The sequence below is a fragment of the Anastrepha ludens genome, chromosome 6 (genome assembly GCF_028408465.1).
Source record: "Anastrepha ludens isolate Willacy chromosome 6, idAnaLude1.1, whole genome shotgun sequence".
NCBI classification, from domain to species: domain Eukaryota; kingdom Metazoa; phylum Arthropoda; class Insecta; order Diptera; family Tephritidae; genus Anastrepha; species Anastrepha ludens.
In genome coordinates this window covers 114,045,369-114,068,599 of record NC_071502.1, presented here as the reverse complement: position 1 = coordinate 114,068,599, position 23,231 = coordinate 114,045,369, and the positions used below count along the sequence as shown (strand labels likewise).

Below are 23,231 nucleotides of genomic sequence, written 5' to 3'. Positions count from 1 at the left end.
TATTTGTTATTGCACTAATTGAATTGTATAGATATTAACAAGTAAAAATATAATCTCGCTTTTTCATATAGTAGTTTTCATCAAACCACATACTTACACACATCTTGAATTGACCATTTAATGATATTAAAAGCGTTTCTCATATCTAAGAACTCTTCGGTTAGATTACTTAGTAGTTGTCTTTGCGCGCAGTTTCGATATTCAATACGACTTTATGCTGTATTGGCTAATCTTATGCTCATTGTGCCCTTAGCAACCCCTCATAGAGTTTTTCCAGGAAGTCAAGATGGGAAGTAGTCAAATAGATACATATAAAGTGGGGTCGGCACTGACATAGTCAAATTAGCCTTTTCCATATTTACGGCCTTCAATGGCCTTATGTAAAAATAAAAATCTTCCACTTAGAGCTACACTAATCCACAGGATTTTATTAACTACCTATTCCACAAAATGGTCAATAGTGGAAATATACCTCTCCAAAAAATAATAAAATCTGCTTATGCAGTATTTGCGCATTAACTTCAAATGCTTCAAAAAGTGGTTGAAAATTATTGTTGACTTAGGCATATTTCATAATATGCCCGAAATTATTTTCCATCTGAATGTATGGCTCCAAAAAATCTTACTTCCCTCACACTTTCAAACTAATTACATTTTCTGCCGCTTCTTTCAATTTAAATTTCCTAAAATCATAGCTAAATCGATATTATTTTACAGTGTTGTTGCACTATTATATTTTTCCCTATATTTACGTTTGAATTATTGTTATCGATCTCTTACGATATCTCTTTGCATTCACAGGTAAATCGGAAGCGGAACTTCTGAATTTTACAATTGTCAGTTTTTGACTGTAAGTTTAACTGTGGTGCATTTTTAAACTGGCCCATAAAATCTAAATATTAAATATAATTTAAAAACAAAAAGTTGACGGCCAAAGTGAAATCATTCGATATTCGATAATTAATTTTAAATGCAACGCTTAAAATTTCCTATCGACACTCAATACAAAGTAAAAGCTCAATGGTGAACGAGTGTGCAAAACGCCGCTTATACGCTTTCCTCCTCAGCTTGTTTTTATTATTATTATTTTTTTTCATACGCTTTTTCACAACAGCATTTTTTGTGGGTGCTTCATGCATTGTGCTGCCGTTGGAGCTTGGATTTTGCTTGAATGTGCGGTCGGCCGGTAGGGCGAGCTGGTTGACTGGCTGGTTTGTGGGGGCTTTTTGCTTGCCGTGGCCTGGCTGATTGACTGGCTGCTGGCTGCTTGGCTTTGGCGAGTGCGCCCGGCCGGAGTTCAATTTGTAACGTTGAAGTAGTCGGTCTAAACGGTACGAACGCGGCTGCGCAAACGCAAATTACGAGTAAAATACCAAACATTCACGGATACAAACAAACATACCTACATAGCTGTAACGCAACGCAATCAGGTAGTTTTGCTTTCGCGATTGTAATCGCGTGTAGATTGTTTTTCTTTTTTGACTTTTTCTTCTTTTTTTATTTATTATTATGGTGTTTTGTGCTCCGCGCCTAAAATAGTGAAATGTAATAAAATCAAGCAAATGTAGAGTGACCAAATATAAGAAAGCTTCTGAGACGAAAAAAAAAAATTATAAAAAAATGGAAAAATTTAGCAAATACAATTATTTAAATACATACAAACAGAAGTATGAAAAAAATATTCAAATTCCACCGTTAATAAAATCAAAGCAAAATTTGCGGCTCGCCGCTAGTAACGCCAACGCTAGCGCCGGAGGTTTGTCGTCATATGTTCATGTAGACGCGTGCATCGTCGCTCTCGCCTCTATTTGTATACATACAGACCCACTATCACTTGGAAGTCGTTATAAAACTGAATTCATTATGCAAATGAAGTTCAGAGAATCGGAAAGTCGGTATCGAAATGTCAAATGGGGAATTTATTTGTAAAAATTGTTCGGTTTTTAATTAAAATACACCAGCAAAAACAAGTTACCACAACAACAAGAACAATACGCAGAAATTAAAAAAAGAAAAATAAGTAAACCCGCGACAGCGACAGCAACAAAAGTCTAAAAAAAATCACCTTTTTATAATTTTGTTCGAAGAAAGTTCGATAATGCGTTTTTTGATGTACCGGATGACCGGAGGTGCTGAAGACTTCCACACATACACATGCATATATTAGAGCATATGTGAATGTATCGTGAGCAGGCAGACGTGAGGAACAGCAGCGAAGAAGCTTGTTAAATTTTGTTATAACAGTTGATTTTCGTTCGTTTCGTGCATATTTGTAAAATATATGTACATATATACATACATATGTGCTTATACATCCATCCATATACTAGACTTTGTAATGACAGAATTTCGCTTTCATTGCGTATTTTATATACATATATGTATGTATATTACATATCGCACACATTTTACCTTTCTGTCAGACTGGGATATGGCTTAAGAAACTGATAACTCGAAATTTATTGTAAGCGTTTGAACAAGCGTATCCTTTTTTTGAAATTTATGAAATTTCAAGAATTATTACATAATTACATTTTTATTAATTATTTTTATTATTTAACATCCATCAGCTGAGTAAAAATATAGAGGATGGTAGATCACAAGATTGCAACATTCGTGAAATTATGCTATTTATTCCTGGCTCTGACGTAATAATTAGATAAAAAAGAAAGCGAACGGCGTAGTAAGATAAATTCGCACGTGAACAACAATAAAAATGAAAAATAATACAATAAAATGAAAATTTTGTTTCCTTGTTTACTCCTCTCGGGAGCATAGGCCCTCGACAAGACTCAGTTTTGCGTTGGTTTTGTTAAAAAAAAATGAAAGTAAATCAAAAAGCTGATACTGTCAACTTCACTGAGAGCGAGATATCGGTTCGCTGACGTCGCCACCTTCCATATTTTCCTCACCTATACCAGCGTCGGCCGTCGTAGCCGAATGGTTGGTATGTGACTACCATTCGGAATTCACAGAGAGAACGTTGGTTCGAATCTCGGTGAAACACCAAAATTAAGAAAAACATTTTTCTCATAGCGGTCGCCCCTCGGCAGGCAATGGCACACCTCCGAGTGTATTTCTGCCATTAAAAAAGCTCCTCATAAAAATATTGCCGTTCAGAGTCGTCTTAAAACTATAGGTCCTCCATTTGTGGAACAACATCAAGACGCATACCACAAATAGGAGGAGGAGCTCGACCAAACACCCAAAAAGGGTGTACGCGCCAATTATATACATATATACATATATTATATATACCAGCGTCAATTATTTATTGAGAGTGGATAGCATCATTTTCGTCGCAACATTTCGTCCAGTTAAACAGAACTGAAACGAAATTCGCATTAGAAGCGAAAAAATTAGTCCTCAATTTTTTCAATTAACTCAAATTATCAAAGTTTTAAATATTATGTTTATAATATTCAAGGCATTTCAGCAAATGAGGCAACGTTTGTGAAGAAAACTTTTCACCAGCGGTTGCGGAAAAATAAAAAAATAAATCTATTCAGGATGAATTTCGTCAGACGTACTTCGCATTGTCGCTTTGGTTGTGTGCAAGTGCTTTGTCATATCCTGCAATGCTTTTTAAGCTTTAGAGTGGAATTTGCCCAGCGATTTTATTCTGTTTATACTATATTATTAAAGATCGCAATGGTTTATTAAGTTCCTAAATTGTTTCATCTGATAAAAAAAAAACGGCTAAAGTACCATAACACGCGAGAGGGCACAGTAAGGTTGACTTCCACTAGCACAGGCTAGAATACGATCCTGCGAGCAGAACTATAAATGAGTTTTAGTGGGAAGATAAATGAGCTTTAGCTTTACTTTCAGACCCTCTTTTTACTCTTAGTAGCAAAAACCTTTTTTATCATCAAATGTGAATTTGCTTCGTTGGATTTTACAGGTACCTTACGTTGGACCAGAGCGTACTCACACTAGAGGAGAAGTTGCAGGTCTCTACCCATTTAGTCCGCTTGTGCTGATTTGCCACTCGCTGGGAAATTAGAACGAAGGTCTTTAAACCTTTCAGCGGGTATGAAGCGAGCCGCAGCAGCAGTGATCATCGTGCGGAAAGCGCGTTCGCATACACGCACACAGGTGGGATAGGGTGGAGCGGCGAAGGTGTCTTCAGTGAATTCTGTGAAGCCGACTCAATTAGTTTTACTAAAATTAATATAGGAGCGGTGACTCGTGGAAATAAAGAGGGCTGTTATCGAGACGATAATGGCGACCTACTTATACTACTTATCAGACAAGCGCCAGCAATTAGGCTAGGCGAGCTGCTGCAGTTACCAACTGTCCTGGTAGGGGCGTCATCGTTTACTGTGCCGAATGTCTAATCGTCTATCTGCTCTGCCAAAAGTTATCTCCTACGACAGCTTAGAGTTCCAAAGGCCGTGATGCGCATTAAAGTCACCAATAACCAATCGGTTTTCACCTCTGACAAGTCCACCAATCTCAGGGTGATATTCTGCCAGGCAGCAGGGGATAAGTGGATTATAAACATTGAATATTTCGAGCTTGATATCGCTAGATTAGACAGCTAGATCTTGACATTCTAAGGTGATATCCCAATGGTCGAGTGTGGGAATTATAAACACTAGGTCACGACCACCGTCCCGCTTGTGTTTCTTGCGGTGCACCTTGTAGCCATCGTTGGTAACAGGTGAGGAGAGTCGCCAGTGTAGTTGTTGTCGTTGGTTCTGATGAGTATGCCGCTGGTGTTGTTATTGTCTGATGGTGGGAGATGGCACCGCTAAATGTGGCGATCACTTATGTAGAGCTCTAGCGGTGCGCAGGCCAGAGCATCTCCGAAGATAGGACCTGCCACTGTGAGAATAGCATCCCAAGTATCCTGGTCGGACCTACGGGACAGACAGTGTGGCACCAAGAGCTGTTGGTTAGCCCTCTCACGGGAATTGTAGCGGGGTGCCGGTGGCATGAAAGAAGGGGAGTGGCGGCGCTTTGGTGAGGACCGAGCAGTCGTTGAGGTTTCTATTGTGGTACCTAACGGAAGCTCCGGCGCTTTGTGCGATGCAGAGATCGTAAAGACTGGAGAGCAGCATGTGCCCACCAACCGTGTGGGCAATGGAGGGCCGAGAACGTGTAAAAGCCATAGTTTTGTTTTTTTGTTTGGCGGTGAGGTTGGGTTAAAAATGTCTTTGCACCGTCGCTACTACGTGTATGGTGATTCTACTAAAAAAACCCTCCTCTTCTGTTGGATTTTTCCCTCCTCCCCGGGACTGCTCGCGCATTGCTTCGAGGTAGAGGGCGTATTAAGAAGGGCACTTACTTTTTACTCACCCTGCGTCCAGGGTCGCCTGTTTTGAGAAACCTATGCTCAATGCTCTTCAGCATAAGTTTCCATTTCATGCTTCTTTTTTCGGATAATATCCTCCACGAAATTTGAGACGGCTTTCCATTTTTCTTCGTCTATCATCATTTTCTCGATAATTTCTTCAGGTGTAAATACACTAATACCTTGTTGAAGAGCTGTTCTCTCTATGCTCTATCTCTCACATTTAAAGAAGGTGTCCTCCGCATCATCATACTCAATATCTCCATATATGAAGTTTGGTAGGTTCACTTTTCCCATTCGTCACAAATACTTGCGAAAGGACCCATGTGCGGACAAAAACTTTGTGAGATAATAGTTAACCTCACCGTGCCTTCTTTCTACCCACATTTTTAGATCGGGTATTAGTCTCGCTGACCATCTACCGTACCATTTAGAGTTCCGTCTTGCCTCGGGAGATAGCATTTTTTGCCTCCCATCTCCGTTTGCGTTCTTGTGCTAGAATATCTAAAGGGATGGTACCGCTGATAACCTATTATAGAATAAACGACGATTAGTTTGTTTATTAATTTTTTGCTCTAATGGGATGAATGCAGTCCTCAAATTTCTTAGCAACTTTATTGCGACTTCAATCTTCTTCATTTTTCCTTACTTGGCTTTCATTTAGTTCCGTTTCAACTGCCATCTTCTTTATCATCTAACTGTGCATTGAGTTCGGGTTGAGGTCCAGCGACAATTGGCATTCAAATCAAATTAGTTCCAATCAAATTAGTGTACTCGTATACTAATTTTTCGATCAGCATTTAATTGTATATTTATGTACTCGTACTCATATGTGTATGTATGTATGTACTCATATGCGCTCCAATCAGAGCTGCGATAGGAAGGTAGTACATTCATACATACGGCCCCTGCCAATGTAATAGTTGGAAATGTAAATAGAAAATATAAGTAAAGAATATTTTTGGATTTTATTTTATATTTTTTATAGCAATTTTTTACCTTTCATTTCATTTTATTGTAAAGGGTGGTTAAATTTCAAGGGCCGATGTTGAATGTGAACCACACCTAAACGTCAACGACACCGTTGGACTTCTTTCTTTGGGGTTATTTGAAAGAAAAGGTGTTCGTCGATAAGCCAGCAACAATTCAAGAGCTAAGGGATGAGATAATTCGGCACATTAACGGCAAAGAACCTCAATTATGCCTCAGCGTCATCGAAAATTTGGACCATCGGATGAAGGTGTGCCGCCGGGGCCGCAGCGGCCACATGGCCAATATTTTGTTCCGTACGTTGAGCCATACGTAATTGAGCCATACCAATATTGTCATAATAAAGAGAAATGACAATAGCTTCTTAAAAAAATTGTAATTTATTCAAAATCAATACCGGTCCTTGAAACTTAACCACCCTTTACATAGTACATACAAAATTCAATACCAGATATCTAAAAACCAAAAATAATAATAAATAAAATAGCAAAAAACAAAGAAGTTATCTCAATATTTTTTTTTCTCAAAAAGATAGTCCTTTTACTCTTAGAAAGATTACCTCTACAATAGAACCAATAAATAATCACTGAATCTCATAAGGCTTTTGTCCCTTTTACTTATTAGTTAGCCTGAGTTTACTGAGAAGAATTTATTCATATTTTTACGACTATCTTATAGCGTTTTTTTAGATTTTTCTCGTATAAGTCGTACAACTTTGCTTTCGTAGTTTTTTTTTCTCTAAATGCAAAAATGCGTTATTTCAAAATGATTTCTTTCACACATTTAAGTTTCATACTTTTTTTTTTTCGTGGGTGAGGCAGGGTTCAAAATGCCTTCGCACTTACAGCGTCCGTCGTCTACTGCGTCGTGTGGTGTGGCCACTAAAACGATCTCTCCTCGCCTTCTGGGGGGAGACACCCTTCCCGGAACTGCTTTCTATATTACTTCGGGAAGGCCTAGAACGGCATCCATAAAGGACCAATTCTATTCACCCACGTTTGGGTCCACCATATTTGTAGCCAGCTTTCATGCTATAGGCTCGTCTTCTTGTGTCTCTATCTGTGCGGCTTCACTTTGTTGCACTGTGTTGAGGTCATTCTTTTTTTTTTAGTACGTTCTCGATGTATTTCTTTACCGCGCCTCAGTTGTCTCCACGTTCAGAACATTTCTTTCCGCGAGCCATCTGTCACAACTAAAAAACGTGTGTTCAGCGTCATCGTCAACGTGTGTACTGCTTCGCAGTATATGCACTTGGAATCGGTTACCTTGCCCATACGGTATAGGTAACTCCGTATCCGTGGCCCGAGAGGAACTGAGTTAAGAAGTAGTTCACTTCACCGCAGTTCCTTTGGACCCATTTGTCAATTGATGGAATAAGTTTCGCCGTCCATTTGACATTCGGTTCAGTATCCCATCGGCTATGCCACCGCAGCATGGTTTGGCCTCTCCGTTCTGGGAAGCTAGTGATGACGTGTTTCTTCTTGCAGCGCCTGAGACAGTGCGGTAGGCTGAGGCAACTCTGAGTGCCGCTGTTCGTTGCACAGCCTCCAGTGCATTGCGCTTGGCTTTGCAGCTTAGCACAATTCCCCATACTTCGCTGCCGTACAGGAGAATTGAGCTTGTGGCCGCCATACTTAGCTTTCTTTTGCTCTGTGTTGGCCCACCGATGTTTGCCATTATGTTTTGCCGCATGCCGTATCTGGGCCTAGAAAGTAAGCCTGCAGTCAAGTTGAATACCTAAGTATTTTACTACTTTTTGTGTCACTAAGGACGTGTCGCCTATTTGCATGCTGACCTCGAGTGGCATGTAACCTCGTGTCCTAAGGATGACTTAGGTTTTATGTTTGGCGTGTTCCAGACCGTGGTCCTCAAGCCATATTTGCGCCCTTATCATGACTTGGTTCAGCTTCCTTCTAGCGTCCTCAGTGTCCCGAGCTGGTATGGCCGCCACTATATCGTCCGCGTATCCCACTAAATATGTATCTGCTGGCATTTCTATGCTCAATATCTCATCGTAGCTCAGGTTCCAGAGATCGGGGCGGATATTAGATCCTTGAGCTGCGTCAGTAAGTTTCATACATTGCTTACCACTACTTCTTTCCATCTTTCGGGTAGCGCATGAATTCCGCAACGGACGAACTCCTCGCTTTTTGAGGCGATCCATGAAACAACCAATTTTTGACTTCTCCATAAGAGTTGAAACGTCAACCAGCCAGAGCAAGTGCCGTCGATCGAAATAAACGATATTCGCAAGGAGCGTAGGGCAGGTGAGGGAAGGCCTCAGTGTTGCTAAGTATGCCTTCACCTTTTTTGCGACATGACGCCGAAGTTGATCATCTTCTCATTTTATTCTTGATATTTTGGCTGCTTTTTACAGATGGTTCCAAGCTAGACGATAAGGTTGGCTATGGAGTATTTTCGAAGGAACTAGCACTGAAACTATCCGTTCCACTACCAGACTACTGCAGAGAAGTGGCTACATATCTAAATACGCAACGACTATAAATATATTTTCGGACAGCCAGGTGGCCGTTAAATCAATGAATGCGACTATACTATGATCGAAAGTTGCACAGGGATGCCGGGAAGCCTTAAATGATATTAGTGTCATATTCAAGGTCAGCCTTATTTGGGTTACGGGGCGCTGAGATATTGAGGGAAATTATAAAGCTGATGAGCTAGCCAGAAAAGGTACTGCTCTTCAACTTCTCAGTGATAGAAGTACTATTGGAATACCTTTGGCCATGAGCAAATAAATAATAAAAAACAGCATTATCCAAGAGGTCAATAGGTCACGGAGAGATGAAGACACATGCATAACAGCTAGGTTACTATGGCCGCAAATACAATAAACAAGAAAAATATAAAAGAACTGTTTAGCCTTTCAAGGGAGGATATCTAGAAGGTCGTGGCTTGTATAACCGATCATTGGCTTTTTGGCAGACATTTCTTGAGACTAGGAATTTTCCCCCATGAATATTGTAGAAGTTGTTCAGATGAGGAAGAGGAAGAAACAGTTAACTCTTCCTTTGCAATTTTCCAGCCCTAGCTAAAATCAGAGCAGATTGTCTAGGTAAATACTATCTTAATTCTCTTACAGAGCTGTCTGGCTTGGGACTGGGATCAATTCTACGTTTCATAAGAGCCACAAAACGGTCCCACGAAGGAAAGTAATGGTGGTTCTCGTACAGCACAGTGATATCACAACGGACCTGTAAGGTCTAAGTGAGATGGTCGTGCAGACCGACTACCAGCATAACCTAACCTAACTTTGGCTGCTTTTTCTTCAGTGTTTTAATTGCGTTCGATAACTAGTGATAGTTTCACCGGGTGTTAAAAGATCTTACTGACGGGTGATCAGATTGGGGGTACATTTTCCAATAGGGATTTTTTGACAGATCACGTTTCACTACTCTCAAACTAAATACATAATTTTATTCAGTGTTCATTAACATTTCATCATGAAAAGACTTTCGCCTCAAACCGTTTTACAAAACGTAAGATTGTATTAAGAAAATCGACGCTCTGTAAAAAGTGTTCATCGCGCGCCAACATCAGGCCTACTTAAATATATTATATAATCGTCCTACCGAACGCACTATTCGGCAAACCATCGGTAAAATTGGGCATAATTTTACATTATTGGATAACACTCGACCGATTAGACCACGTACAGCCCGAAGTGAAGAGAACATACCGGCTGTAAATGAGAATTTTGTCGAAGACACGAAATAATCGATTCGGCGCCGATCTCAACAACTTGGACTACTTTATGGCACTACTTGGGCGATTTTGCGCAAAGGTCTTGATCTGAAAGCATATAAAATACAGCTAGTCCAAGATTTGAAATTGCCCGATCTTCCAAAACGTGCCGATTTCCGCCGTAGGGCTCTTGAAAAACTCGGGACCCGAATTTTGTTCAGCGATGAGGTCCATTTTTAGTTTAATGGCTACGTCAATAAGCAAAATTGCCGCACTTGGGCTGAAGAGCAACGCGAAGCCATTTAAATACAGCCATTACATCCATTGAAAACAACTGTTTGATGCGGCCTTTGGGCTAGACGAATAATCGGCCCATATTTCTTCAAAGGCGAGGCTGGCGCCAATGGAACAAGTGAATGACGAACGCTATCGCGCTATGATAAACGACTTTTTGATACCGGATCACGTCCTTCAAGTGATCTCCACAACATTTGGTTGATACATGACGGCGCTACTTGCCATACCGCCCGTGAAACAATTTTTGTGACCAAGATCATGTGATATCACACTTTTGGACTTTTATTTGTGAAGGTATATAAAGTCTAAAGGGCGGTTACCGTAGCCGAATAGGTTGGTGCGTGACTAACATTTGGTGAAATACTAAAAATGAAGAAAAAGTTTTTTTCTAATAGCGGTCGCCACACGGCAGGCAATGGCAAACCTCCGAGCGTATTTCTGCCATGAAAAAGCTCCTCATAAAACATACCTACCGTTTGGAGTCGGCTTAAAACTATAGGTCACTCCATTTGAGGAACAACAATAAGACGCACGCCACCAGTAGGAGGAGGAGCTCGGCCAAACACCCGAAAAGGGTGTACGCGCCAATTATAAATATGTAAAATCTAATGCTTTGTGGATAAACCAGCTTCGATTGAGGCATCGGATACTGGCCGAAGTCCTCTACCGAGTCATTCGAAATTAGTGTTTACGCATGGCCGAATTACGGTGCAGTTGCGGCCAAATTTTGGAAAGGATTATCTTTGAAAAATATTTGTCACGAATGGTTCTACACAAAAGTAATAAAGATTGCTCCTACAGTTTGAATTTTCGTTGTTTTATTTCAATTTAAAATACGACATCTCCAAATTGATCACCCTTTACATCCTAAGGCGTTAGAATGAAATGCTCCATCTCAATGGCGCAAAGCAGCGCATACCGGGCATTTTCTAGTAATTAAAGAACATGAACTAGAAAAGCCTACACGGTTTGCTTGCATATTAATAATGTTTAAATATTTTTGATCACAAAAAATCAGAAAAACAAATATATATTTTGTGCTCTTTCACAATTATGAGTAAAGTCGAAGATTACGTAATTTTTTAGTTGATGCTTCTAAAACTGCAGTTTATTGTGATATTTACATTTTGCAACACCTTTTCTTTTCTTGTTATTATTGCACTTGAGTTGCTGTTTTCTGTAGTTCAAGTGTGTTTGCTTTGTATATTTTGCCTCCACCATTTTTATCGGCATTTTGAAGTTCAAGTACTCGTTTATTTTTTATAGCTGAATTAAATGTATTTTTTTTTGTTAAATTTTTATTGCTGTTTTTAAGTCGAGCCGTCGTTTTTATTTTTGTTTTTTTATTTTATTTTTTATTAGCTTTTATCGCTTGTACTCGTACATCATAAAAGTGTCTGTGTTTGTATGCATACTGATTTTTATTGCTAAGATTGACTTATGTATGCTATTTCGTAAATCACATTTGACAGGTTTCATTCACACTGCGGCAAGTGAACAGCGCAGCGAATAATGACTACTTTATTTTAAGCCAAATTATCGGGTTTAAATTGATGCCGTACGTACGAAACCTGATTTTGTAAGCTTGCAGCAGTTATTAGCACTTTTTTAATAATTTTGGGCCCTGTAATCAACATTTTTTTTTTAATTTTAAAAGTCTTATTGTATTATTTAATTAAAACGCAAATTTGAAGAACGCTGAAAATTTTCATTTACGTTCGGGTTTAATAACCGAAACTAATTTTTTTGAATGCTAATTAATTAAATAGGAAGTTATTTGTTTGTAAATAAACAGAGTATAAATTTCATTATAATTTGTTAAAAAATTTTTTCATGTAAATAAGAAAAGAACTTAATTTGATTTAAATAATTCCAGTTTAAACAGCACTGACCTCAAGGCAGTTTCAGGCTGAATTTCTTTTGCCATTATTTTACATGCGCTTTCGATAAAGTATGTATGTCTTAAAAATTACTTTCTATTAATTTATTTATTTTTACAAAAAAATTATTTTTAAAATTTTTTAAATATGTTTTTTTACATTTTTTTGCTTTTGATAAAGCATGCCAATTGCCTTCAATTACGTTTAATTAATTTTTGGATCAAATAAATTTTTGTTTACTTTTATAATAATTTTTTTTCATTAATTAAAACATTTCTTAAAAATTATAAAATTTTTTAAATATGTTTTTTTACATTTTAATTTTGTTGCTTTTGATATAGTCTGGGAGCCAGTGGTCATTTTGACCTCATCATTTCATGCCGACTGATTTTAATACTGAAGGCAGACGCCATCCAATGGGTGACGAAACCAACCGTCAGCGGGTCCAGTAGCGGTGGGTACATGCGTGGGGTGCTGCGAAAAGTGTCGAAAAAAAAATTTTTTAACAACTCATTTAATACGGGCTGAAATTTTTTTTGTGCATTGTTGACATTTAGTAGAATAAAAAAAAATAGTCAGCTGCGCCGTAGAGGGGGGAAAATATGTCAGCTGAACAGGTGAACATGTAAAATAAATTAAAAAGTAAAACTACTTTATACCGATTGAAATGTTTTAACATAATTTTGGACACATATGAAAATATAATAATGATGATCAGCTGCGTTTATAGCGGTGGGAAGAAGAATAATGTATCATTGCGTTCAGCTGACATATTTTCCCCCCTCTACGGCGCAACTGACTATTTTTTTTTTATTTTACTAAATGTCAACAATACATGAAAAAAGTTTCAGCCGGTATAAAATGAGTTGGTAGAAATTTTTTTTCGACACGTTTCGTACCCTCCCACAATCACACCCACCGCGGGTGCGCCAGCTGACGTTCACTTTCGTTATCCATGAAAGCTAAATCACAAGTATAGTCAAGAATTTAACGTTATAAAAACGCAGTTCAAAATTGACCCCTGGCTCCCGGACTAATAAAGCATGCCAATTGCCTTCAATTACGTTTGATTAATTAACTAATTTTTTTTATTAAATTGAATTTTTTTATTAAATTACAATAATTTTTTTTTCTTTACTTTTACAATAGATTTTTTTTTAAATATCTGTTTTACTGCGTCATCCAGAAGAAATAATCTTCTTTATATATTATTCTGGAGAAGTACGCTATTTCTCTGTCCATTGCTGTATATACAAGGTGGCACAAAATGAATCATCCAATTTTGTTTGTGAATAACTGTTTTTTTTTTTAAATAAATGAACAAAAAATGATTTTGAATGATGGGAATCTTTATTTTTATCTTTCCGTGCACCATTGCTTCAAGTGTCAAATATAATTGACGTACGATGTCATTTGCAAAAATTATGCCGAAAGGTAAAACGATTTAACCGCTACTTAATTTATTACAAAAAAAAGTTTGTTCAGTGTGACATATAACCATTTCGCTTAGTGTACATATGTATATACAAAAATTTTAAATGGGCAATACAAATTTTTACATTTATTTTTCACATATCACCACTAACACATACACAGAATTTCTAGAAAAAGAATTCAGGTGACAAGTGTCGGGAGAAATACGCCTTGAAATCATCTATTAACTGTTCCTTTATTCTCCTTCGGTGGTTGACATTCTTCAGCGTACTCTGCTATGCAATATTCTACTGTTACTGAGTAGTACGGATTCGATTAATCGAATGCCAAGTGATGCTGATGAATTGCAAGAAAATTCGTCAACTCACTGTGAGCATCAACATTTTCTTTTGCTGCCACAGTTAAGGTGGCAATTATGAGTACATACACACATATATATATGTATATAAATAATAATTCGTAAGTATATCAGTGACAAGCGGTACCAGCCGGAGGGTGTTGAGTTGGGAGTTTGTTGTTATAAGAAAGATAAGAACAACAAGAAATAGCCAACGGCTAAAAAAATAGTCAAACATCAGCATAAAAAAACAAGCAAAAAAGGACAAAAAAAGAAGCAACAGCAAAAAATAGTTATATGAAGGGGAGTGTAGGGGCATTGGGTATAAATTGGTGCGACAAAAAATATTAGCATCAAGGTGTAAATGAAGCAGAGAAGAAATAAATAAAATAATTAAAATTAGGAGAGATGAGAAAAATGTTGGCAGTTAGCGGCGAAATTGCAAAAGAGTGTGGAAGAGAGGGAATAGTGCATGCATACTACTCTACACAGAATGTAACAAAATAATAATTACTTATTGTATATGTTTGTATATATGGATGTACATATATGCATAAATAGTGATCAAGCGAAATTATAACAACAAATATCATTTATATGTCGTTGACAGCAGTACAAAATAATGGAATATATAAATATGCGTAAATAAGCACGTAAGACCTTTGAATGTAGGAAATTTCGTGAGCTCATCATAACTTATTCTTACTAACTCTAACTTATCATAAATATTGAGGTGGTTGCTCACACATAGAGTCGAGTGGGGTCCTTTGTAATTCTACTTGAATCAAAAGTCCATACAATTCTCTAAGATAGTTTAAGGTGCAATCGGTGAAAAAAGGCATTTTAAGAGTTTTTTTTTGGCCAAAATACAGATAGTAGTAGATAGTTGATTCAGTCCATTTCCATAAAATAATGCAATACAATTTTTAAAAATTTTCAATGAAATAAAAATAACAAAAATTTTCCCTAAATAAAGTAATGCTTTTGTCAAAGAAGATATTACGCCACGTATCGCTGGGAGATGTTTTTCTAATTTCGAAATTTGCACTTGGAAGCCAAAAAAACCAATTTTTGCAAAAAATCCACTAATTTATTATTGTAGGACTAATTGCTACTAAAAAATGTGAAGAGTACTATGCGAAATTTCGATTGGTGCAGAAGATTTTGAGTTAGGGCGCATACGTACTTCAAAAACAACAAGTTTTAGAAAATTGTTTTCAAGTTTTGCACATAAAGAAACTCGGCCTGGAACAACAAATTCATAAATTCTTCAATTTTGCCTCGATCGACTTGAAATTCCGCCACAATATTCTTGAAATGTTACGCCTTCATTTAAAAAAATAAAATAAAAGCGTAAGACCTTTTCACTCCTTTTTCTGAATTTCGTGCAAAGTTAGAAACTTTGATTTATATGGCATTTGTTAAAAGATTGACTATATACATATATTCTTATTGAAAACTAGTTCAAATTCAATTAAATTTCAAATTAAATATCAAAATGTATAATAACAAAGTGTGCATAGGTAGGTTCTTTATCGACGAGTGTATTTAAACTGGTTTGGTTCAGGTGATTTAGTGGATATATAATATAAAGCAAACTGTTATACAAAAATTTACCCACTAGCCACCTTTTGACACACTCTCTCAAACCAACTCACCTAACACCCCTCTCGCTTTCTGGACCCAACCTGTCAAAACGTTTCCCAGGCCTACTCTCAGATGAGTTAGACGATGCCGATCGGTGACTACAGAGCACTGCAACAACAACAACAACAACAACAAAGTAAATTTTTTAATGATGTTTTTCGAAATTCTTTTCCGCAGTTAGCAGGCTCTGAAGTGCTCTTTCGTGTCATTTCATAGTCATTCTATTATTTATTCCTGAGGTGCTTAGCTTTTGGGCTTATCAGAGCATCTGCACCTTTTGCTCGGCGGTTCGTTCATAGATACGCTGCTGCTTACTCCTTTTGTGTTCAAATACTTAAGAGAGCATATATACGAGGGCGGGTCAATAAGTCCGTAACCTTTTGTATTTTTGACCTCTTTACTGAAAAAGAAATACTGCTCCTGTCAACAGGCATTTGTCAGTTGACTCCTGTCAAAATTTGAACTTGCTGCGTTAGTTAGTTTGTGTTTTACAGATACCTTTAACAGACTACCCAGTAATTCACAGTCGACCACAAACGCAATCGTGTAACAACTTCACAGGAAGGCTTGGCGTTGTTTAATCGCAATATGGAGGAGTTTTTGCGCCGTTTTGTAACCGTGGACGAAACATGGATCCATCACCACACACCAGAAACCAAACAAGAGTCGAAACAGTGGGTTTCTAAGGGTGAATCGCCTTAATAAGCACACGAAATTCAGTTTTTTCCATTTTCTCCTCAAATTACTGGGTAGTCAGATAAATGTAGCTGTAAAACACAAACTAACTGACGTAGCACGTTCAAATTTTGACAGGAGTCAACTGACAGATGTCTGTTGACAGGAGCAGTATTTCTTTTTCAGTAAAGAGGTCACAAATACAAAAAGCCACGGAATTATTGACCCGCCCTCGTACATTTCTGAAATACTTATAGAAGTACAAAGTTCTGAGCGTTTTCGACTTCATGTCTTTGGCGAGCCATAACTTGAAATGTATGACATTGGATGAGGTCACACTCTACAGCAACTTAAAGATGATATTTGAACTCAATAAACGTTCTTTAACCGTTTTGTATTTGGTTCAGCCAGTTTTATCATACCTGACAGCGTGCCAAGACAAAGGCACATTCTGGTAGATCTTTCTTAGAAAACTTTAATAAAATCTTGCAAGTCGAGTCGAGCTGGACGAGCGTGTGGCACCACTTGTAATTGCATTCATCAGTGCACAGAAGTGAAACCTTTATATACATATGTAATTTTTTTTTTCATCGAAAATATGAAATTTTTTTTGTCTAGCACAACACACTGTGTGCCTGCATTTATTTGTGTGTTTGCTGCGTATTGGCCATTTCTTTAGGTGGTAGAGTGAACCTATCGTATATAAATTAAACACATATGCATGTATTTGTATGTATATTTGGCATTATTGGTATCGTTATCGTTCAGCGCCGTATCGTTCCAGAGCCGTTACCTATGTTAGCCAGCCCGCCAGTTGAAGTTATAGCCGTTAACTTTGTTGGTGCTTTTCATGCTTATTGTTATTGCTACTTTTGTATTATGTACTTATTTTTGTTGTTGTGGCTTTCGTCTCTTTTATCATATTACTTACAACAGAGGCGCTTTTGTTGTTGCTGAGCGACACACTGTTGTTATCGCACACTGTTTTTTACTTTTGTTGTATTTGTCATACACATACATACATACATACATACAAATAAATATATTACCAATATTTGCTTCACACATACAATTAGCCATTGGCAAATCCACTACCAACGCATCGTCTGCTACAACTACACACAACCATACACACACACATACATACACAAACACGCAAGAGCGACAGTTCACCTTTTCCTTTGATAAGTTTCTGCCTCTTGCCTTGTGTGTGCGAAATTTTTCAAAAGACGCGCTTGTGTTGTTTTTTTTTCGTTTTTACAATTTCGTCTGTGTGTTAATTTCGATGTGTGCGAGTAACTTCAATTCATTCTGCATTTTGTTGCGCATTTGCCAGCTAACCGCGTTATAGCCTAACAATTTTTCGTCTAACAAAATTTCAGTTACCTCTCAGCTGTGCGCCGCGAAGCTCGTCTAAATTTTGTTAGCTGTGACGTTCAGTGAAAGAGCGTTAAAGTACATAGAAACAAAAACAAAAACAAAAACATTAAAAAAACTAAAAAGATTTACGGAAAAACACTAATTAATTTACAAAATTTCCACAAAAAGCATACAAATAAAAGTGCTTGTGAAAATTGCGTTGCCCGAAACAAAACAAAAAAAAAAAACCTAAAGTGATTTTCTCACAAGTTCACATATTACTTTTATATATACGCAAATTGTTTTGTATTTACGTCTACTTCAGTGCCATTGAGAGAAGTGCCAGACGCGTTTGTCGAGACAAGAGTCCACTTAAGAAAAAATGTTAGTGAAAATCAATTTATATTTAATTGATATGTGAAAATCATAATTTGCACGCCTGTCATGTGTCAGTCAATGAGCACAAATAGCTATAAAAAATTTATTATAAATAGTAATATTATTATATATTATAAAAATATTACTAGTACTCAAGTGGCCAAGCAAAATGAAAATATGAAAAAAAATGTCTTGTAATAATTATATTTTTTTCCATCGCTTTCACATATGACCGCTTGTCAAATTAAACAAAGCACTAAGCAACCAAACGCTCACCCACGTTTAGGCTTCACAATCACCATAATTCATGTCCACCCCCAATCAGCCACCCAGGCTGCTTGGGTGTGGATAGCAGACGGTGTTCATAAATTTGCTGTGTTTCAGTATCGCGTCACTCATACGTCCTGTGGCACGCGAGCGCCGCTCAACTACTTATACTGTTTTCTATTTTCATTTCCTTTCATTACCTCTGTATTGTCATTATTTCTGTTTCGCACGCAATTGAGTTTTTGTTTTTTATGCCAAATTTTGATTTGGTTGCAATTTTCGCACTTCCTTTGGTTTTTATGGACATTTTGACAATTTATTGTACACCTTTGCTTATTTGGTTGTTTTGTACTGCGTATAACCTGATTTTGGTAGCCGTTATTGTTGTTATGGCAGCATAGAAATTTCTCATACATGCACGGAAAATGGTGCTGGAGTGACAAGTCTTTGGGCGAATATAAATCGGGGTCATTCAGGTAGCGTAGAACCGACTGCCGTGGGGAATGCCATGCTTCTATTACTTTTTCTTCCCTTTTATCTTCTAGAATTTAATTTGAGCAGTCAAAAGGCATAAAGTGGTCCAACGATATTTCGGTAAATAGTTTGGCAAAAGTGAAATTCGAATTATAGTGACTTTAAAGTGATGCTTTTGTTTTATATATATTTTTTTATTTATTTTATTTTATTTCTGTTTTTATTTAACAAGTTATATTGAAATTACAGTGACTTAAGATTCCTTAATTTTTTTTATTTATTTATTTTATGTTTTTTTTTTTTTTTTTTTTTTTTTTGTTGACAGAAATTAAATTCGAATTATAGTGCCTTTAAATTCCTGTTATTTTTAAATTTTATATATATTTTTTTTATTTCTTTTTTCTTATTTTCACTTATTTTCCTCACTTTTCTTCTTCTTATTATTATTAATATTGTTTTATATAAAAACTACTCAGCGCGACAAACGATTACAACTACTGGATCAGGCAGTTTACGACTTCCATGGGGAGTCTTTTACAACCTTTTTAAACTCCCGGCGCCCAAATGCCGTCATCGGAGTCCTACCAGCATTCATAGCAGACGAAGAGCTTCAGTTGCCTCGTGAGAGCCGCGTAACTTTGGCTCAATTACGATCTGGATATTGTAGCAGGTTAAACTCCTGCCTATCCGGAAACGACCCCGACATACTCAATATCTGTCCGGAATGCGAAGGTACTCCGCATCTCGATACTAACCACCTATTCATATACCAACTATCGGCGGTGGTTTTTAAGAAAACTAATTAACTTTAATTAAAATATATCTCTAAATTTAAATCGAATTGAGCCTTAAGTCTCTTAAGCGTGTCTTCGTTATCAGAGCATTTCTTTTTAAGTATTTAAGATATATCTCAAATATGAAACAAATCAGATCTAATTAGATTTTTTTGTTGTAGTACGTCAAACACAGCGTCACCTATCGGCTGTACTTTTTAAAAAACGTTTATTTTTAGAGATGTAAAACATATCCCAAATATAAATCAAATTGGGCTTTAAATACTATTTTCTGTAATATATCGACCACAGCGCCACCCAGTGGTCTAAAGAAAGTCGTAAGCCATGCCAGCTGTACTAAAAACCATTCACTAAAATTTCATCATAATTGGTTGAACGATTTAGTAGTCTATAAATTACAAGCAAACAAACAAATCAACATACTGAAAAGCAAAAAACTTTCAAGTTTTGAAGATTGAAATCAGCTTTTAGTTATGCACTTCCCGGTTTACCGGCCACGGATTTTCTCTGATACACTTCAAAGGGTCGTACTTACAGAGTCATAGCCTTATCAAAATGCTTACAATTTATTTATTTTATTTCACATTAACTAATAACGGGTGATTTTTAGCTATTATGTTTTTAAACAGTTGGATTAAACAGCCGACGTACGTTTCGTGTTTTGTTTCACTGCCAAATATCTTCAGTTCAAATCATTGAATTTTATTATAAAAATGCGTGTTCTGTTAAGAAAGTTTAAGATCCACTTTTTTATCGAAAAATTGTGTTCAGCGACGAAGCTCATTTTTGGATCAATTGGAGTGAAAATCAGCCAGAAGAATTGCAAGAGCTACCAATGTATCCAGAAAATGCCACAGTTTGGTGCGGTTTATGGGCTGGAGGTATCATTGGTCCGTACTTCTTCAAAGATGCTGCGAATCGTATCGTGATTTCCAACTTTTTTTTGCCTAAGAGCCTTGACTTGCATGGCATTTGGTTTCAGCAAAACGGTGCCACATACCACACAGCACGCGTAACAATGGATTTGTTGAGAGGCGAGTTCGGTGAACATTTTATTTCACGTTCGGGACCTGTCAATTGGCCACCCAGATCGTGCGATATAACGCCTTTATATTATTTTTTGTGGGGCTATGTTAAAGCTCATGTCTATTCAGACAAGCCTGCTTCAATTAACGCATTGGAAGACAACATTAAAACATTTATATGTGAGATACCGGCCGAAACATTGGAAAGAGTATGCCAAAATTGGACTAAGCGGATGGACCATTTGAAGCGCAGTCGCGGTCATAATTTGCATGAAATAAATTAAATTGTTTGGACTGTACTATCGATTTATATAAAAATTACATGCATTTTTCTGAATTTTACGTGTTTTTTTGAAAAACCTTTCCTATAGCTCTTAAAAAATCACCCTTTATTTGTGGACTAATAAATTATTGAATAAATGCATAATTACTGAGCAGCGCTAGATACAAAGGCCTTCGACCCTATCAAAATATGCATTTTTGCTCTCTTCAATACAAGTTGAAAAAATTGAGAGTGAAGTGAGCGCTGAGTCAGGTGACCAATCAAACGAGGAATTCTGTAAAAAAGTTTACTCACAGTGAGATATGCGTTAATTGTCTACTGTAAAGGAAGTGTTGCTTGTTTTCAATGCTTTTTGAGGTCCACTTAAAAGCACTTTTTTTAAGGATTTCCGTGAAAAAATATAAACTACTAAATACATATTTATATAGGTGAAATGGTTGAAATGCCAGTCTGGCACTCGTCAAGTAGGAGTTTTAATACATTTTTAAAATTATTTTCTGCCTTACAATTTTTAGTTATGGAACAAAAAAAAGCAGCACTCGGTATTGTTATGAAGATAATATTCCCTTAATTTTAACTTTGAATTACTCTTTTCATATCTTTCTAATACTTATTTTCTGCCAGTAATTTGCGGTTCTGTTAATAATATAATGCGCGTGTGTTGTTCACTTCATAATTTTCACTCATGTTTCCCATTAAATTCTTAATTTTTAGCTCACACGTTTTTCATTAATTTGGCGTTTACTAATTTCTTATATAGCTGTTTTGAACATTTTTATTTTTTCTCATCTATTTCGTCTCACTAATTCCCTTCGCAGTCATCTAAACTTCCTTTTACAGTTAAATTCTTTGAGATATTCGCTCCCCGTAATTTTATTTTATGTTTTTTTTGTTGCTTGATGTGCTCATTTCTGTATTGCCGCTGTTGTTGCCTAGAGCTTTACTTGTGCTGATGATTTTGTTTCTTATGACTGATATGGTTTGTTTTTGTAGCTATTTGTGTTATTTGTGTTATGTTAAGAAACAACAACAACAAAAAACACCGAAAGTAATATCCCGTTGACGTTCTCGTGTGATCGCTTTGTTTAGTTAAGAAATTCCTCTCTCAGGAAAAAGCAAACGTTTAATTGTCCAAAATTTCAATTACAGCGAAAACTTCGCGCGTGGAACGACTTACAACAAACCCAAGCAGCGAAAAAGAGGAAGAAGATAAGAAAGATTTGAAAACAAACGGATATAATTGGATAATATAGATTTCGTTTGTGTTAGAAGCGGTGAGTTTGAAAAATATTAATTAAAATTGGTACATATTGCATTATCTTTTATTTGTTATTGTTATTTGCTTATTGAAAATTGTAATAGTGGGTTCTAAGAAATATTTACACATCTGTGTAGGCATTTGTATGTTTAAATATTTTTGGCTAATTTTCGTATAATTATTTTATGAGCCTAAGGCCAGTTTACCATGGTTAAGTCCACACGTCAGGCAGACTGCAAAGAAGTGTATGTTTATGCTTTACGGGTGCCATGAGTACAATCTCCGGTGATGCCTTAAATGCCATGCTTGATTTGCTCCTCTTGGATCTTAAGATGCAGCAGGAAGTGATAAAAGCAATCTGCAGAGTCCATAAATATGGTTTCTGGCATGAAGACGGAACTTCGCAACACAGAGGAATCTTTAAGATGCTATCGAGCAGTTTACCGCTGGTTTTAACACTTAAGGACGATCTTTTGCCCATAGTTTTACTTGGAAGGAAATTTGATGTCGAATTTCCATTACGTGAGCAATGGAGTAATGAAGAGTGTGTTCAAGAAAATTGGGCCGGATGGTACTTAAACGATAGTAGTAAATATCATTACGCTATGGGAGAGAATTGAAACTGTTTTCCAAATGAAAATGTTTACCATCCAGAAAGTAGCAGAATCGATAGTTGAGAGGAGATGGAGCGGGAAACAGATTGGTGTCCTTAGTGATAGTCAGGCTGCACTGAAGGCCCTGGAGAACGCAAAACAAAATTCAAAGATTGTTCAAGAATGTAAGAAGAAGCTGAATTGTGTTGCAAGCGGAGGGGGGCACCGTGGTGTTCAAGGAATTGAAATTGGCGATGAACTGGCCAACAGCGGGTCAGCGGTTACCCCAAAGGGGCCAGAGCCAATAATCGGAATCAATTCTACAGGAATCTTGTATGTATGCAATTTACATAAAGATGGCCCAGTCTAGAACGCTGCAGAACTTTAAAGTGTTTTGTGACAAGCACGAACAGAAAACCGTCGGACTTTCTTCTGAAACTTGGTAGAAAAGACGTTCGGTTGATGGGCCGTATTATTACAGAACACAAGCCATAGGGTCAGCATATGACCACCATTGGAATCAGTGCGGACCCGATTTG

General features: G+C 37.0%; 1 protein-coding gene across 5 annotated transcripts in view; it reads left to right on the top strand.

Annotated features, from left to right (window-relative positions):
- The first annotated feature begins 1,183 nt into the window (after positions 1-1,183).
- The window catches only part of LOC128868676 (general transcriptional corepressor trfA), a 77,076-nt gene continuing 55,028 nt past the window's right edge, over positions 1,184-23,231 (top strand). For 2 of the 5 annotated variants that reach the window (XM_054111024.1, XM_054111023.1), the window contains exons 1-2: positions 17,636-18,004; positions 21,991-22,115. The gene's annotated coding sequence lies outside the window, so the exon portion shown is untranslated. Of the gene's footprint in view, positions 1,431-17,635; positions 18,005-21,990; positions 22,116-23,231 lie in introns of those variants that run through there. The other 3 variants (XM_054111028.1, XM_054111027.1, XM_054111025.1) reach the window with 2 other exon arrangements.